Genomic DNA, 18,045 nt, shown 5'->3' on the forward strand with positions numbered 1-18,045 from the left:
GGAGCCTGCATCATACACTTTATTCTGTCAACTTAACCAACATGGAGGGAAGTTCCTTGGGTGGGAACGGACTGGGACACTATAGTGACTGGAGATGGCACTTCTGTTGCCAGCTAAACCTCTCTGTAGACAAATGGATGTAAGCTTATTTCCTTTTCAGTGGGCTATTTTATTTTTTAGCCACAACACTTATAATAATGATGATAAAAAGGTAACGAGGGCAACAGCAATAGTAATAGCTAACCCTCATGGAGCATTTACCATGTGGCTAGTGCTGTGCTAAGTGCTTTTCAAATGCCATGTCACTGAATCCTTATACCCTGCCTATTGGTTCTACTGCACTTTGCATTAAACAGACCGGAAACACTCAGAGAAGAGTAGCTCAAAGTATTTTCAGCTCTTTCTGAATCCAGAGTCTGAGCCCTTGATAAACATCATCCTCTACTGCCTAAGCTCTAAATTCCCTTCTCATTCCTTAAGCTTCCATGAATGCATCTGCCTTCTAATATTTCTACTCCCCCTCACCCCACATTGCATGGCAAACCTTTACCAACCTGCCATTTCAAACAATGTGATTTTACAATTTCTGGCAGGTCCACAACTGTTTACAGACTGTAATGTCTGATGGAGCCAACATGTTCTAATTTTCACATTAAAAATTAAAAAAAAAGAATTTCCAAGGGGAAAGAGCATTTGATGGAAAGGCAAAACCTTTACAAGCACTCAAGGAGGCATTAAAATCCAAATTTCCAAAATACAGTAATGCTGTCAAAGTTGTGACTTATTCTGGAGCCCAAGGGGACACTCACTCTGACCCATCTGTGAAAGCCATCAGCAGCCAGTAAGCCTTCTGGGAAGCAAGATTAGAGCAGCCAATTCAGCCTCCAGCAAGGAGGCCAGGCTGCTTCATTTAGTTTAAACCTCACTGAGATGGTTTTAAACACTCTCTGGGAAGAGATATTCAAGCAAAGCAAACTGCAGCCTTGTGAGCTGCAGCTCTGGTACATGACAGTCCATGTCTATGCAGTCACAGCACAGTGGAGCCCTCCCCTGACTGTGGCCAGGGATGCAATGACTAGAGGCAGAACTCTCTCGCTGGGGAAATTGCGGACGTGCTGAAGTTATACAAGAGCCACACTTGGACCAGCAGATGACATCGCGGCTGGTATAGATCACTTACCCCAGTGTGATGTGGACCAGCTTGGATCATTTATGATTCATCAAAGTCCCATCAGACCCCAGCATATTCTAAGACCACATAATAAAGAATAATGGGATTAAAAATCTGAATTTCATCGCAAGACCTCCATGGCAGATTAGTAATGTTGTGATTGGTTTGGGGGAAACCAAGAATGAGGAGAGCTAACTGTGAACACTCCTCCAAGAAACCCAATGTAGAGAGCGCACTGAGTCATGTGTTTCAGCCAGGCTGTGCAGCCACATTCTGAAGCCCTGTCACCATTTTTAATCTAAAAGCACTGGCTAAAATTAAACCTAAATAATTCCACACCATTTCTTTACCTGAAAGTCTCAGCTAAGCCTGCATTTCTCAGAGCCTCTAATGGTTTCTGATATTCTAAACTGAAATGGCAAGAACACAGCCAGGTGTGTGTTTGGTTTCTAAGCCCTCTCCCCTTTTAGTAGTTGTCTTTTTTAAGGAAAGCTGCACTTCTTTTAGCAAGAAGCTGCTTCTAAAGCACTAAGACTGCAGTGATTCTCGAGGACTCCTCAGAGCCGTGAAATGTCACTTTGCAATTGAGCTTTTTAATAAGCATAAAAAGGGAAGACATGCGGGGGTGGTGGTGAGGGGAGAACATGGAAGACAGACGCCTGGCCGAGGTAACTGGCCAAGGTAATGAAGCCCTGATGTTCTCCCCACCATGCAAAAGCCTTTAGATCCAGCTTTCTCATCCTTCCTAGAAAATATACTGTTGTTCAATTTATGAATTCGAACAAATTTCTTACCTACCTCAAGTCTGGGTGAAAGCTTCTGCCAGACCCTCCAAGCCTGTCAGTTGCCCCTGTTCACTTTCTGCCTGCGTCTGGCTTCTAAGAATGAAAGCAGGACTGCAGACAGCCAAAGCATCTTCTTCTGGAAATCCGTCTCCAAAGCTGGACCCTTCCTGAAACCAGCAGCAGCAGCAGCAGCGGGCTCAAGCCTGAGCTGCTCTGCATTTGCTCATGGAAGCAGCACTGCTGGATCGAGACCCTCCTGGGATCCACCAGGCAAGGAAAAAGTGTGACTTCTCCCTTGCCTGCAGATCCGATCGTCTTCCTGAGAACCCCAGTTTCGTCTTAACTCCCCTTCTTCGCGACAATCTGCAGGAAGTCACAGACCCCAGCTTCAGCGTCACCAACTGATCCTGAGCCAGACCTCGAGGCGACCAGTCAGCTGGTCGCAGAGCCCAATGCACTGAACCAGGAAATGTGCAGCTCCGCCAAAAAATAATAATAACTGCCGCTGGAGCTGCTGGTGGTGCCGAAGTCGCTGTTGCAGTGCCCGCATCCTCCGCATGCTAATGAAACCGTGACGTCAGCAAGTCAGTCGCTCAGGCATCTGGACGTCCCGTCCCCTCTGCCCAGCTCAGAGATTTATTTACATGTAAATTAGCCTCGCCTTCCAAATCAATAATCCCCAGGCCAGGAAGAGGGGACGAAAGCCTTCGCTGGATGCAAAGGCCCTAGCTATGCAAAATATCACATTTAAGAAGGAGTCCAAAAATATCACATATAAGAAGAGAGGCTTTAAAGATACATGCCTTTTTTTTTTCTTTTCGTTTTAGAGGCTGTGCTCTTATGTGCGGGGGATCAGATCTGGGCACGGTTTTCGACCTGAACGCCTGTTTCAGATTATATGCTACACCAACCCAGGCATGGAATCAGAGCTCTTTTTTTTTCCTTCCCCGAAACTGTGTGGTGCCCTACAATGCCTCTACTTTTTTTCTTTCTCTCTCTCCAACTTTCATTTGAGGGTATTTGCTGGCTTGGGACCACATATTCTTTGCACTTTTGTGCACCCCCAAGATAAAATACAAGTGACTGCCTTCTTCATGTGCTTGGGTGTTGAATTTTAGTCTCCCCTTCTGTCAATCCCTTACCCCAGCTCCAAGTAAACATGAGAGATGTCAAAGCATAAACCTGCCCAGGGCATTCTGTGGCCCATGGACCCTTAGAAAGCACTGCTTCCATCTCTCCATTTTCCAGTTTAGGAAACTGAGGATTTGAGTAGGAAGGGATTTTTTCCAAGGTCACAGAGGGATTTCAGAAAGGATGGGCCAGACCCACATTTCCTGGACCTCAGTCTGGAGCTTTGTTAAACACCTTTGGGTCTCTAATTCCATCTTTCTGCACCAACAAAGAGGACTAGCCAGGAGTTCCTATCATGGCTCAGCGATAACAAACCCAACTAGTATCCATGAGGATGAGGGTTCGATCCCTGGCCTCGCTCAGTAGGGTTAAGGATCCAGTGTTGCCATGAGCTGTGGGTTGCAGCCTTGGCTTGGATCTTGCATTGCTGTGGTTGTGGTATAGGCCGGCAGCTGTAGTTTCAGTTGGACCTCGAGCCTGGGAACTTCCATATGCCATAACTACAGCCCTAAAAACCAAAAAAACAAAAAAACCCAAAAAACAAAAAAATAAAAAAAAAGAGGCCTAACCAAGCAATCAGGAAGCAAGACCTCTCTATTAGGTAAACCTGAGTTCAAATTCTGGCTTAGTTTCTTGCCAGGGAAGTGGCCCTGGACAAGTCCCTTTAACTTCTGGGCTCTTCTATTACTTCATTGGTACCAACCCTTCATTTAATAAATATTTTCTGTGTACTGACTCTGTGCCAGGAGCTGTTCTCAGGACTAGGCTTAAACAGAGTGTTTGCTCTGTGCTCTAGTGCAGTGAAATAAAAATACTGAGTGGAACTGTGGTGAGGATTGATATAATACCCGTAACGGTAAATAACAGCTATTTCTGATATTTTGGATGCAGTCGGAAAAATTCATTAAGGTTTTCCTTCCACTAGGACAGCAATTGTGTCTGTCCTATGAGTATTTCTGTGGTCATCTTTTCTTGTTTAAAAATCAATTTGTTCTTTCAATGCTGCCTATGTAGTATGCTGAGCCAGAGAGAGGCCAGGACAAGCCATATTCTGGACTCTGGGCCTGTGATAAGGAAACATTGTGGGTTCCTCAGGTGGAGGGTCAGGGATGGGCTGGGGAGGCTGGGGGAGGGGTTTGCCTCATCACACACAGAAGTATCCCCAAGAACAAAGCAGTCAGCACGGCTCCTTGCCCACCCTCCCCTGCCTGAAGAACCCGCCCGGATGAGCTCTGCCCTTCCAGCTGGAGTTCCTGAAGCTTCAAATGAATTTCTTTGTTGGATGTGGAGAAGTTAAATTATGCCTTTTGTTATACATAATTGTATTAATAATGCTTAATAACTTCTTTCAAACTGCTTCTCTCTGGTTCTCAGAAGCCCTTTCGTGGTGAAAATCATGGGACCTGGAAAAATGTTTTACTAATAAAAACTGAATACATGTGCGAATGAGTCATACCCGGCTTTAGGTCTTCATCATGCAGAATTCAGATCATGTGGGGAAGTGGACGGTCCCCCTAGACCTCAATATCCTTCAAGACGGAGATTACCGAATATACCAGTTGGGGCCCTCCAGTGGCCATGTGGCCACGCACAAGTCATTTCAACTTCCTATGCATGTTTCTTCATCTGCAGATGCACCCACCGCTCTCTGTTGTATTCGGCACGATCGCAGAAGAACTATTAAGGAGTATTTCACAAGTGATAGACAGGGTGGCAATGAAGGGGAAAAGCTGGAACAAAGGGAGTGAAGAGATTCATCTTCACCTGGAGTAGATCTGATACATCACCATCCCCTTCATAAGAGGGGACAATGTAACATGGGGTCCGGAATGGAGTACCTGGGGTCAGACCCTGGCCAGGACATTTGCTAACTCTCTGACTTGGGGCCTGAGGTTCTCATCTATAACAAGAAGGACAATAATAATGCCTAGCTTGCAGGGCTGATTTGAGGAGCAAATGATCCTCAGTAGGAAGTACTTAGCACTGAACCTAGAACGCAGCAAACATTCAACCAATGTTAGCCACTGGTAGCAGAAGTGATGACCTTTTACTATTCACAGGGGTGCTAATTAGTTAATGACCAATGTTCAAAATGAAGGAGGAAGTGGGTACATAAAAGACTGCCAAGTCATTCCCATTCCCTAAAAGTGTCACCTCATGTTGGTGAGCTGCTGACACATTCTTCCTCCAGGAAGCAACACAGATACTTTTCAATGGCTATGAAACTGGGAAGAAAGCAAGAAAAATGACCAAGAAGCCCCAGGGGTCTCTTTCTCTGAAGCTGCACAATAATGTGAAGCAACTGTATTTCTGGGACCATGGGTCCTTCATCCATTCATGCTTGTCCATTCACTCCTTAGATGAGCTCCCCACTGTTAGTCACTATGGTAGGGCTTAGGGGCATCATGGTGACCAAGAAAGACATGAGTCCTGCCTTTAAAAAGCTTAGACATGAGAGGGGAAGACAAGTAAGCAAGCACTTATAGAGTGGAGGGTGATGCATGTTATGATAGGCACGTGCAGAGTTCTTGAGGGTAGAACTGCAGTTAAGAGGGGGGATGGTGCAAAAGCACATCACCAACATCCTTTGACAGCATGTGCTCTGTGACTGCAGCTGAAAGGTGGGGAGACTGCAGATGAGCACACCACTTGCCCCGATAACTGAAATCACAAAATCCATGGATCGATAAGTCCATGTGACCCATTATTTTTACCCTGGAGACTATTCTATTCTGGATTTTTTGAAAATATGCTGTTAGGAATTAGGCAAGGTGAGGCAATAGCTACTTTGGGCATTTCAGAGATCTGGGAAATAGAGACAAAACTCACACTTTATATATATATATATATATACACACAACAGAGGGAAACTGCACATTCATGACAGTAAACTTCTTAGGGGTGGGGGAAGGGAGAAGAGGCAATGCCTATAAGACCTTTAGAACCTTCTATTTAAAGAGCACAAAGTGATTTTTACATTAATGACCATAATTGAATATAGTACATAGGAAGAGAGACAAGGAAGACAAGATTGATGGAGGTTGAGGTGATCTGAAATCAGGGAGAGTATGATGTGAATCAAATTGAAGGTCAAAAAGTTTTTTTTTTTTTTTTTGGAATGTAAAAACAAGGTTATAGAGGAGAGAACCTTACTAAGCATAACACAAAATCGAGAGGCCATAAATGAAAAGTGCTAAAAGGGCCAAGGTCAAATTTTAGCTGGTAGAGAGGGTGCTGCAGGTGGAGGAAGTGCACAAATCTGAGAGAGCAGTGTTAGCGAGAGGGCAGAATTAAAAGAGTCCTCTGCATGAGCCCAAGACAGTGGAGCAGCACTGACAAGACACTGGCAGGTAATGACAAAGAGGCCGCTTCATACATGCGAGAAAATCAAATCATCTTTCCATTCCAGCCAGCATTAGTCAAAATCTTGTTAGGGGATTATGTGGAAAGGGTAATCAAATCACTGCTGGTGAGCTTACAGATGAGCAGGTAAATGATGACAGGGACCGTGGCCTCCTAGAAGAAAGGCTTTAATGAGGACAGTCATAATGAGCCGGTTTTACCTCCATTTTCATAGTGTAAAATCAGAAGGGATGACTGAAAAAGGGACTTCCCTTGGACCTAAGGAAGACTTTTGAATCTGGAGATGGTAAGAACTGGCCTGGGTCACTCAGAGCAATGGCAACATCTTACTCTTAGTGTTTTACAAAGATCAGGATGGCACCTGTCCTGGCTGCTTTAGATTAGTATCTTCCAGTCCTGCTATTGCAAAATCCTAACTACTATAAGGGATGGTACCGAAGTTCCAACCCACTTACCCAATGCAAGTCTAAAGCTCATTTAAGTTTATTTTATTACAAGAGTTAAGTGTGTATAATTAATATATATACACAAAGTATAAATATATATTTTTAAAGAATATATTCTTTAGGAGTTCCCGTCATGGCTCAGTGGTTAACGAATCCGACCACGAACCATGAAGTTGCAGCTTCGATCCCTGGCCTTACTCAGTGGGTTAAGGATCTGGCGTTGCCATGAGCTGTGGTGTAGGTTGCAGACGAGGCTCGGATCCTGCATTGCTGTGGCTGTGGTGTAGGCTGGCAGCTACAGCTCCGATTCGACCCCTAGCCTGGGAACCTCCAAATACCACAGGAGCAGCCCAAGAAATGGCAAAAAGACAAAAAAAAAAAAAAAAGAGAATATACTCTTTAAAACTTTATATTATGTATACGTGTGTGTGTGTGTGTGTGTGTGTGTGTGTATACACACATGAACCCCTCCAGAGAGAGAGAGAGAGACAGAGAGATTAATTTATCTATTTTTAAATAACCTACTGAAGAGTGATTCTCTGACATTTAAGACTTCAAAACCTAGTAAATTTTTCAAAATGAGGGAGAGGAGGCTGACAAAGCACTGTTATACTAGTTGGGATGGGCTAGGTTATTAAGCAGTAACAATCATAGACCTCAGTGATTTAACACAAGGAAAACTGACTGCTCACTCACACAAAATTGGCTGGAGGCCCAGAGCCTCTCCAAGCTTCTCCATTCCAAGCAGTGACTCAGGGATCTAGTCGGCTTCTTTCTTGTGTATCTGTGATCTTAACATGTAATTTCTGGGTTACAGCAACAGAAGAGAGAACTGGAGAGGCTTTTAGGTGCCTCAGCTTGGAGGTAAATGACATCACTTCTATTGGTCACGCTTGTCCCAAGGCCCCACCCAACTGCAAGGGGGCTGGGGAGTGTATACCCAGAAGAAGAGGAAAAACAGATCAGGAGCCCTGGCAACGCCTACCACAGCTGTCAATTTTTATTCTTGCCATGTAAATTCATGTTTCAAAAATAACACAATCTTCCAAACCCACAATGTCTTAAAACAAAGGAAGGTTCAACATCAAAGAAATGATAATAGTCCTAAATGAATACTAGAGATCAAAGGTGCCATCTGTTTTGCCCCAAGAGAGAGAAAAGAAGGAAAATATTCTAGATTTTTATTAACTTCTAAGCAACAACATCTCACCCACATAAACACAAAGAAAATAAATGAAACTTGCGCAGCTTCTATACTGCAGGTAAGATCAGTAAGGCAACCAAAGGCAGAGCTGTCTTCCTTACAGAAATGCTCCAAAGAGATTCTACTCAAGAGATTCTAATCTGCCTCTGTAACAGATGGTGCATCATCCTCAAATGAAGAGCCCAAGAGAAAGACCAGAATTCAAATCCAACTGTACTACGTCCTAGCCGCATGACCTTGGTAATTAACAGCCAATCACCTTTTCTAAACCTCAGTTGCTCCCCCTATAGAATGGGCACATCTATCCCACCAAAGTTTGGGTAGGATTAGATGAGTGACTTTAAATACTTTGCAGAGTACCTCACATATGATAAAATATATTATCGTAGCACATACTATTCCCACTTGGTTTTCACAGAAGGGAGCAAGAAGAAAAGGTACAACCATAAATGATTAAATTGTTCATAATAAACACAAGGATGACCCTCCTCCTAATAGCACCCCTTCTTCCACATCCGTTTATGTAAGATTCCATTATCATAAATGCTTCTCAGGCCATGAACACTTTTCTGTATCCTGTGAAAGATAACCTGACACACTTTAAATCCAAAAAAAGAGGCCTTCCTTTTCCTTCTTTTCTACATCTGAGGAATCAGACTCATTTCATACATTTTAATTATTCTTGATCCCAATAATAGAATGCACAAGATTTTAACACAGCCTTTTATCCTCTTTTAATTACATTAATTAAAAGGAGAAATATGGACAAGCAAGTGTGGGCACATAAAAATGAAAGGCGGCTGAAGATTTTGCTCTCTTCCCCCATAAAATTAAAAACCGCGTCAGTGATTGAAACATGCTCACCATCACACAGTTCTATGAAAATACTGTTAAAGTGACATGATGGCCTAACAAACATTACTTCTGTCTCAGATAAAGAAAGCTCTACTTATTACAGCAGGTCTTTGAACTACTAATTTTCATTAGGTAGCAGAGAAAAACAAAACAAAACAAAACAAAACAACCCCTGCATTTTCTCTATGTAAAGAACCAGGAGAACAAGCCAGGATGGCACAGGGATGCTTTGGTGTTTGAGCACTTTATAAATGCACTGAAGCTCCTGCATGTTTCTTTTGGAGACAATGCTAGAAAAACGGAGGATACCTTGGGAAAAAAATTGAAAAAAAGACTCTGCCTCATAAAATAGCAAACTGGCAACAGAGATCTGTCTCAGAAAAATCTTCCCAGAACACAAATTTTCACAGATATACAAAATGAGATAGTTTTTTCTTTTTTCTTTTTCCTCAAGAAATGGGAAGAACTTATACCCGAGGTGTTTTGCACACTTTATCTCATTTAGTCCGCACTGTAATCCCAGAGCATAGCTCTGTTTATTCCCTGTTGTATAGATGAAGACTCTAAAGTTCAAAGGGGATAAAAGAATGACACATGTATCCACAGCTGAGATTTGGTCCTGGGTCTGATTACCATATCCATATTTCTTTCTCTAATTCAAAGGCTCTTAGCCATCCTCTCAAAAACCAGGTGTGTTTGAATCAGATTGGAAAATATTGGGTATAACTTATTACTAAAAATAAAGGAAAATGCACAAGGTTCCCTGGTCGTCCAGATTAGATGGATTCCTTTGCACAAAATGCACAGTACTGCTATCTTGACGTGTGTCCTTTCCTTTAGAACTTGTGCCCTATTGCATAGTTTCTACAGCCTTGGTTAGCGGTCCTGATCCATCCATGCTCAATGTTAATGATTACTTAACATCTCCCTAACTTGACTGTGTACCTCTGAGGGCCTTGTCTGGCACACCATTCTATTCCAAGCATCTAGCAGACTGCCCAGTGACCTAACGTCTAACGAATATTTGCTGAATGAGTCAAAAGTTTGACAATGATTTTTCTTATCTAGAAATTAGAAGGAATTCAGGATTATTCCTGTTAAGAACCTCTCTCTGCTCCTGGCTATTCCAACATGATTTTATGAGTGGGAAAGGAAAGGATGGAATTAACCTCTCTGACTCTTTAAGTTTAGCTTCCAGGATGTCACATTCTCCTGGTTTCCCTCCTCCGCTCTGGCTATTCTTCCTCAGTCTCTTTTGTTGATTTTTCCTCATGGCCTTGACAGCTAAACATTGGAGTACATTGGGGCTCAGTCCTGGGTCCTCTACTCTTCTCTGCCTATATTCACTTCTTTGATCTGGCCCAGGGTTTTAAATACTACCTCCTTGTGACAACTCCAAGCCACACTTACTCCATGAACTCAAAGCTTATTACACACTCACCTGCCTATGTCACATCTACCCTTGGAGTTCTGAAAGGCTTCTCAAATTTAACAAGTCCAGATCTCAGTTCTTTCTTTTTTAAATTTTTTATTATTTTTTTATTTTTTAGGGCCACACCCGTGGCATATAGAACTTCCAAGACTAGGAGTCGAATTGGAGCTGTAGCTGCAGGCCTAGGCCTCAGCCACAGCAACGCAGGATCCAAGCTGTGTCTGCAGTCTACACCACAGCTCAGGGCAACACTGGATCCTTAACCCACTGAGTGAGGCCAGTGATCAAACACATATCCTCATGGATACTAGTAGGATGTATTATCACTGAGCGACAATGGGAACTCCCAGATCTCAGTTCTTAATACCTCCCACAAATCTGCTCCATCTGCAATATTCACTATCTCAGTTAATGGCAACTTCATCTTTCCTGGTTTAGAACACTTTCGAGTCACTCTTCACCCTGTTCGTCATTTTGCCCTTAACATACAATCCAACTACACTGCACTAGCAAATTACATTAGCCAAATTCAACCTGCTTTTTATTTTGGCAAATACAATTTTAGTGGAGCACAGTCCTACCCATTCATTTATTATCTACAGCTACATTCATGTTTCAACAGAAAGGAGACTGTATGATCTGCAAAGCCTAACATATTTACTATCTGAACCCTTCCATAGAATATTTTATAACCCTTGACTGGTCCAGTTGGCTCTACCTTCAAAATAAAGGCAGAATCTAACGTCGCTCCACCACCTCCACTATTCTCACCCTGCTCTAAGCCATCCCCATCTTCCTCCTGGATGAAAGCCTCCACCAACTCTCACCTCTACATGCTCTACTCTTGTTCTCCTTCAGTCTATTCACAAAACTGCAACCACAGTGATGTTCTGAAAAGCAGCATTAGTGCATGTCACACTTTCATTCACAACTCATCAATGCTGCTCATCTCACAGTAAGGTCCTTGAGATCTATGCCCTGTGATTTCCCTGACACCATCTCCTACAACTCTCCACCCTGCTGTCACTCAATCACTGGTCCCCAAACACACCACGGCCATGGCTGCCTCCAGGTCTTTGCACCTGCTCTTCCTTCTGTCTGAAATGTTCCTCCTGCAGATGGTAGCCTGGCTCACTCTCTCATCTTCTCAAGTTTTAAAAAAAAAAACCTCATCTAAGTGAAACTTACCTTCCTATCCAAGAGTGTTCTCCCTCCCGTCTTTCTAATACTGCCAAACCTTTCCCTTACTTTTTCTCCTTAGCGCTTAGTGCTCCTAAAATCAGTTTCACTGAGGTAACAATTTACAAACAACACAGTTCACCCACTTAAAAGTATACAATTAAAAAAGTTTAGTATATTCACAGAATTGTGCAACCATTATCACTATCTAATTTTAGAGCATTTTTACCAACCCCTAAAGAAACTCCTTAGCAAGTAGTAATCACTCTCCATTGTCCCTTTGTTCCAGCCCTAGGCAAACATTAATTTACTTTGGTCTCTACAAATTTAGCTGGTCTGAACATTTCATATAAATGGAATCACAGAATATGTGACCCTTGGTAACTGGCTTATTTCATTCAGTGTTACATTTTCAAAGTTCATCCACTTTGCAGCTTGGACCAGAGCTTCATTCTTTTTTTATTGCTAAATAATATTACATTGCATAGATATACATTTTATTCGTCCATGCATCAACTGATGAACATTTAGGTTGTTTCTACTTTTTGGCTATTATCAATAATGCTATCACGAATATCTGTGTACATCTGTGAAGTTGTTGTGAGGATGTATGTTTTCATTTTTCTTGAATACATATCTAGGAATTGAAATGCTGGGTCATGTGGTAACTCCATTTAGCCTTTTAAGGAAATATCAAAGTCTCTGCCAAGACTGCAAAATCAGCCGTTAATCATACTGGGGTTCTCTTGTATGTTTTTTTCCTTGCTGCTTTCAAGATTTTCTCTTTGTCTTTCAACATTTTGACTATGTGTGTCTCAGTGTGGCTATCTTTGGGTTTACATGGAATGTATTAGCTTACTAGATGTGTAGACTAATATTGCACATCAGATTTGGCAAGTTTTCTACCATTACTTTTTCAGTATTTTTTTTTTTTTCTGCTCCCTTTCTCTCTCTTCTCCTTAAGCTGGTCCCACTACACATAAGTCAGTATACTTAATTAAATCTCACATTTCTCAAAGGTTTTATTTTTCCTCATTCCTTTTCCTCGCTGTTCTTCAGATTGCACACTCTTTTACGGATTTACCTTTAATTTTTCAGATTCTTTCTTCTTCCAGATTAAATCTACTAGTGAAGTTTTCATTTCAATTATACTTAACTCTAAAATTTCCATTTTAAAAAATAACTTATCTTTATTCATATTCTCTATTTGATGAGACTTTAATTCTTTAGAAAGCATCCTATAGCTCTTAACCTATTTTTTTCATAGTTTCTTTGGGAAATCCTGCATTTAGGTCCCCACACAATTTCTTCTGCCTCCTTTTTCCTATGTATGGGTCATACTTTTTTTTTTCATGACCCATGATATGTTTTTGAGAACTGAACATTTCAGACGACACATTGTAGTAATTCTGGGTGCTGACTCCCTCATCCCTTTTCTGTAGCCTGCTGCTGTTTGCTTATTTGTTGAGTGACTGGCTAGACAAGGTGAGTGAAGTCTATTCTTCCTGCAGTGTGTAGCCTCTGATGTTGCTCCACAGAGGGCAGGAGCAAGGTCTCCTGGAGCACTTGGCTGGTCGATATTTATTGGTATCACACCCAGCTATTAGCCTCCACTAATTGCCAGCGGATTGTTCTATTGTTTTCAACAATACCCTGAGGCATAAATTGCTCCACAGTCTGATTTGACTAAAGCAGGGCTCCTTTGCAGGGGCAGGGTGTTGCCAGTCTTTGAGGTTGTCCCTTCCAAGGGGAAACCACAGCCCTAGACTGAGATCTAGGTGGAGATCTAGGTGTGAGATCTTCTTAGCTGTACATTTCCTGAGTTTCTGTCACACTAGTCTATACCGGGGGTAGCAGGGGAGATGACTAGATCATGTCACACACTCTCTATTCTTACCAAGATTTGGTAGAGTTTCTTGACTAGCAAGTTCTCCATTTGCTGCATACCCTGGGGAAAATTTTTGAAACCATAAATGCTTGCTTTTTTACATAAATAATTTTCAGCAGTCAAACAACTGATTCCCTGGTTAAATTAAAGGCTCTGTCATGCTTCTCACACTGCTGTTTTGAAGATAATGTCTAGTACCTAGCACTCTTAATTCACTATATGTTTTACTTCTTTATGGTATGATATGGTCTGATTTCCTATGAAACCCTAGAATGTAAACTCCATGTTAGACAGGGGGCAGAATTCATATCAGTTTCCCTCAGGAACCTAACCTCAAAGCCTAAAACAATGCCTGGCACACAGCAGGCCTTCAATGAATAAGGGTTGAAAAGGAGTTCCCATTGTGGCTCAGTGGGTTAAGGACCTGACATAGTCTCCATGAGGATGTGTGTTTGATCCCTGGCCTCGCTCAATGGGTTAAAGGATCCAGCAATGCCGCAAGCTGCAGTGTGGGTTGCAGATGCAGCTCAGATCTGGTGTTACCAAAGCTATGGTGTAGGCCTCAGCTGCAGCTCTGATTCTACCCCTAGCCTGGGAACTACTATATGCTGTAGATGTGGCCATAAAAAGAAAAGAAAAAATATGGGTTGAATGAATGGAGTGCCCGTGAACCACAGCCTACCCTATGCATGCCACAGCTGATCAGAAACTGCCATGGCTGATGATCCATTCATGGCTGTGACAATTATGAATAACTACAGTCCTATATTTCCGCATAACATTTTTTTGCAATTTCCTCAGAAGCTGATCACAGCCCTGGGAGACTGCGACACCTTTGACAGTTATCAGGCAGATGATTGATAGGGAAGAAAGAAAGAGAAGCAGAGCTATGGCATACATATCCCTCAACCCTTGGTGCTGAATTCCACCTCTGCTCCTTTTCATCTTAAATATTATTTAACATCTATAAATAGCTTGCTTATAAAAGGCATCTAATTTATCTTGGTTTGAGAGAAAGTCCTGCTATGATGGAACTAGTCCTGGAAATGGAATCAAGAAGCATGTGTTTGAGTCTGGGCTCTGGTTCCTATAGTCTGTGTGCTACTAGACAAGTTACTTAAACTCTCTGGTTCTTCAGAAGCCTCCTCTGAAAAATGTGAAATCATGGTGAGAACTTCTTGTATTATCTTTTCTTATTATATGAATTCAAACAATCTCTGCTAGGCATTTCGCACAGTGTCAGATGCACCAGGAACCACCCAATAAATGTTAGGCACTATTATTATTAACTGTAAAACAGAAATCAGAGGCCTGCCCAGCCATCACACTGCAGTGGTCTGTGCATTTAATGAGAGAGCAGCTAGGAAGGTAGATTGTGCGTGTGATGTATTATGCAAAATTACCTTCTTAGAGCCACAGAACTAAGTCTTCCTGGCCTGCTGAGCTGAGAAAATGCCTCACCAGTGTTTGCTTGTGTCCTAATCCATCATTCTCCTCCCCAGGGCCTGTGCTCCCATTCCTCAACCCCCAGACTAAATGAGGCCCTGGAGCAGAACCTCGGAACCCTGCCCTAAGACTCACCTTCCCTCAGGCAGGAAGTTTCTGGGACAAGGTTGTCCCTTGGAATACTGTCTGCCAGCCACCATCTTGCTCAGCAGAGGACCAGGCCAAAGCAGAGTCCTTTTTTTTTTTTTTTTTTTGTATCAGAGCTTGAACTGCAGCTGAAACAAGCAGTGGGAGAGGTTTACTTATACACCACAATATGCTTCCCTTTAGAGGAGTGGATACCATTTGGTCTAACGTGTGGCCTAACATGTGGGAGTCTGAACCACCAGGGGGGCCAGTGTCTAGAGGAGAGGGACATGTTCCTGATGGCCTGAAAGGGGCGCGCACTGGGGGGCGGGGGCGGGGGGCTCTGGATAACAGGTGCTCTGCCAGGTGGCACAGGTCCAAGGGCAAACCCTGACTCTGCACCTTATTATCAGCTGTGTGCAGTGGGACAAGTTACTCTCTCTCTCTCTGAGCCTCCTCCAACAGTCTCTGCCTCACAGACTTTCTGGCTTACGTGAGATAATACCGACAATATTGCCAAGCACATGGCAGGTTCTTAAAAAACGTTCATTGAGTCTGAGTGTAAATGTGCCCAGTCAGGATGGTGAGGCATCACCCCACGCCCTCCGACTGGAGTGCCCGTCGGCACACACTGCGTTCTGCATACAATGAGGCCTGCAGAGCCCCTGACAGCCAGGGCGATTTGCCTGCTGCCTGGCTTATTCGTCTTGCTCCCCATGACACCAGCGCCAGCGGGAACCCTGCTGGTGTGTCTGCAGGGTCACCAGGGGCCAGGCCCAGATGGATGTCAGGGCAGGCTGCTGAGGTGAATTATTTAGCACCCCTGCTCCGAGGTAGCAGCCCCTGATTCATCAGGCAGGAACCACATTCCTCTTCCCTTAAATGGCACATGCAGAGCCTGGCTGCGGGCTGAAGCTGGAAGGAGCCTCACTGCTCAGCTCATCACAGCTGCGGTGGCTGCGGAAGGAAGGGCTGTTAGGAGCTCAGCCAGAAAGAAGACACACAGAAGGGGTTCGGCAAGCTTTGAAGAGGGGAGCCATGTTACTGGCAACCGGAAATATCAAGAATGAAAGAAGGTTATAGTCTATCCGTGGCTGAAAACAGCTGTCCAGAGAAAACTGGGATGTTTCTTGGCGGGATCCTTTGGCAGAGCCCAAACACAGCCACCGGGTACTACCCACAGGCATTCCAAAGGCCTTTCATCCTTCGGGACTGCCAAGGTAACTATTCTCAGGAGCGCCTAGCCACAGAGACAGCAGTGGAGAGATTTATAAGCCAGATTTACAGGTAACATTTACTACATACACAACATCTCATCTAACCCTCCTGACAAACCTTCAAGGTTCTAGCAATAGTTGTTTATCACAGATAAAGAAACTGAGGCTTGGAGAAATCAAAATAGCTGTGAACTGCATGCAGGCTATTCACCTAACTTCGGAGCTGATTTGCTTTTTCTTCTGTCTATTGCTATTCTTAAAATCTGGAGTTCCCGTTGTCAAGAACAGTGGGTTCTCAGTGGGTTAAGAATCTGACATAGAGTACTGTGAAGATGTGGGTTAGGTCCCCAGCCCCGCTCAGCGGGTTAAGGATCCAGGGTTGCCGCAAACTGCGGCATAGGTTGCAGATGATCCTCAGATTTGGTGTTGCTTTGGCTGGCCCGTAAGCCAGCAACTGCTGCTCCAATTTGACCCCTATGCCACAGGTGAAGCCATAAAAAGAAAAAAAGAAAATCTGCATTTAGCCAGCTAAATTTTGTCTTCTCATTCCCTCTAGTCTAGGCACAGGTTGATGTGGCTATGAGGGACTCTTGGGTTGGGCCAGTTATGGGTGGATGCTCTCATCTCCCTAAGAGACTGACCCGATCAAGAAGACCAGCTGGGAAAACAAGGCTTTCCAGGACTGAAGGGCAGGTTCCTGTGCCTGTCACAAGTGCAGGGTTGCTGACTATGGCCCCTCTTGATGGTGACAAGGGAAATACAGGCAGACTTTGGCAATATTTCAGATGTGGTTCCAGACCACCATAATAAAGTGAATAATGTAGTAAGGTGAGTCACACGAATGTGCTGGGTTCCCAGTGTATACAAAAATTATGTTTACAATATATCATAGTCTATTAAATGAGCAATAGTATTATGTCTAAAAACTTGTACACAGCTTAATTAAACGATACTTACTGCTAAAAAATGCTGTTATCTGCACCTTCAGTGAATCCTAATCCTAATCTTTTTGCAATAGTAACACCAAAAACACTGTAACAGGTATTTATTAAAAAACAGTTCTGCAAAGCCCAACAAAGTGAAGGGCAAGAAAATGAGGTCCGCCTGTATTGAGCACTTCAATATAGTTGGAGCCTTTTTTCAGGCCAACGGAGCTGGGCCTGGATGAATCCCAAGGGATATTCTTCTAACTCAGGAAACATCGCAAATCCGTAGGACTCTGAGGACCCAGAGAATTCCTCACGTCCCTGTGCGGGCCATGCAGTGCCTCAGTGAGTATGTGCTAGGCCTTCTACAGAATTCATTCCTCTCCCTTGGCCAACCCCTCTCCCCTGGTCACCAGCCTGATAGAGTCGGCGCACGGAGGCCTCCCCACAGCATGATGCTGGGTTCTTGGGCCTCAGTGTGTGATCCTGGAGTAAGAATATTAGCTTCCACAGGGAACATGTTGACCGGGCAGAGTCTCATTCTCCACCTAGACCTACTGAATCTGGAGGTGGAGCTGATCATCCTAGTTTTTAGCAAGCCCTGCAGATTCAAGTTTGAGACCCAGGGGTCGAAGTAATGGCCATGAACTGCTACTAAGAGCCAAAAAAGAGCAGAGGGGGTGAGCATGGGCCTGAGACAGGAAGGGTCTCCGAGGGGCCCAAAACGGCAAGCTGGAATCCAGGAGATGGAGTTCAGCCCACGGAAGTGTGTTATTGGGGCTACACTAGAGGTTGGGAAACTGCAAAGGGCCAAGCAATATCTAGGGTAGGTTTTAAAAATCATATGATCTCTGACTCTGGTACAGCTATTCAACT

General features: G+C 43.6%; 1 protein-coding gene across 10 annotated transcripts in view; it reads right to left on the reverse strand.

Annotated features, from left to right (window-relative positions):
* The window catches only part of PRICKLE2 (prickle planar cell polarity protein 2), a 346,700-nt gene that overhangs the window by 119,264 nt on the left and 209,391 nt on the right, over nucleotides 1-18,045 (reverse strand). Inside the window, exon 1 of one of the 10 annotated variants that reach the window (XM_003132297.5) lies at nucleotides 1,970-2,521. The exons of the other annotated variants lie outside the window; for them this stretch is intronic. The gene's annotated coding sequence lies outside the window, so the exon portion shown is untranslated. Of the gene's footprint in view, nucleotides 1-1,969; nucleotides 2,522-18,045 lie in introns of those variants that run through there. 10 annotated transcript variants of the gene reach the window in all.

This window comes from Sus scrofa, chromosome 13 (genome assembly GCF_054392235.1).
Source record: "Sus scrofa isolate SSC_HxYL_T2T_F1_AM1 chromosome 13, Sscrofa_HxYL_maternal_Yorkshire_Landrace_v2.0, whole genome shotgun sequence".
Taxonomy (NCBI): domain Eukaryota; kingdom Metazoa; phylum Chordata; class Mammalia; order Artiodactyla; family Suidae; genus Sus; species Sus scrofa.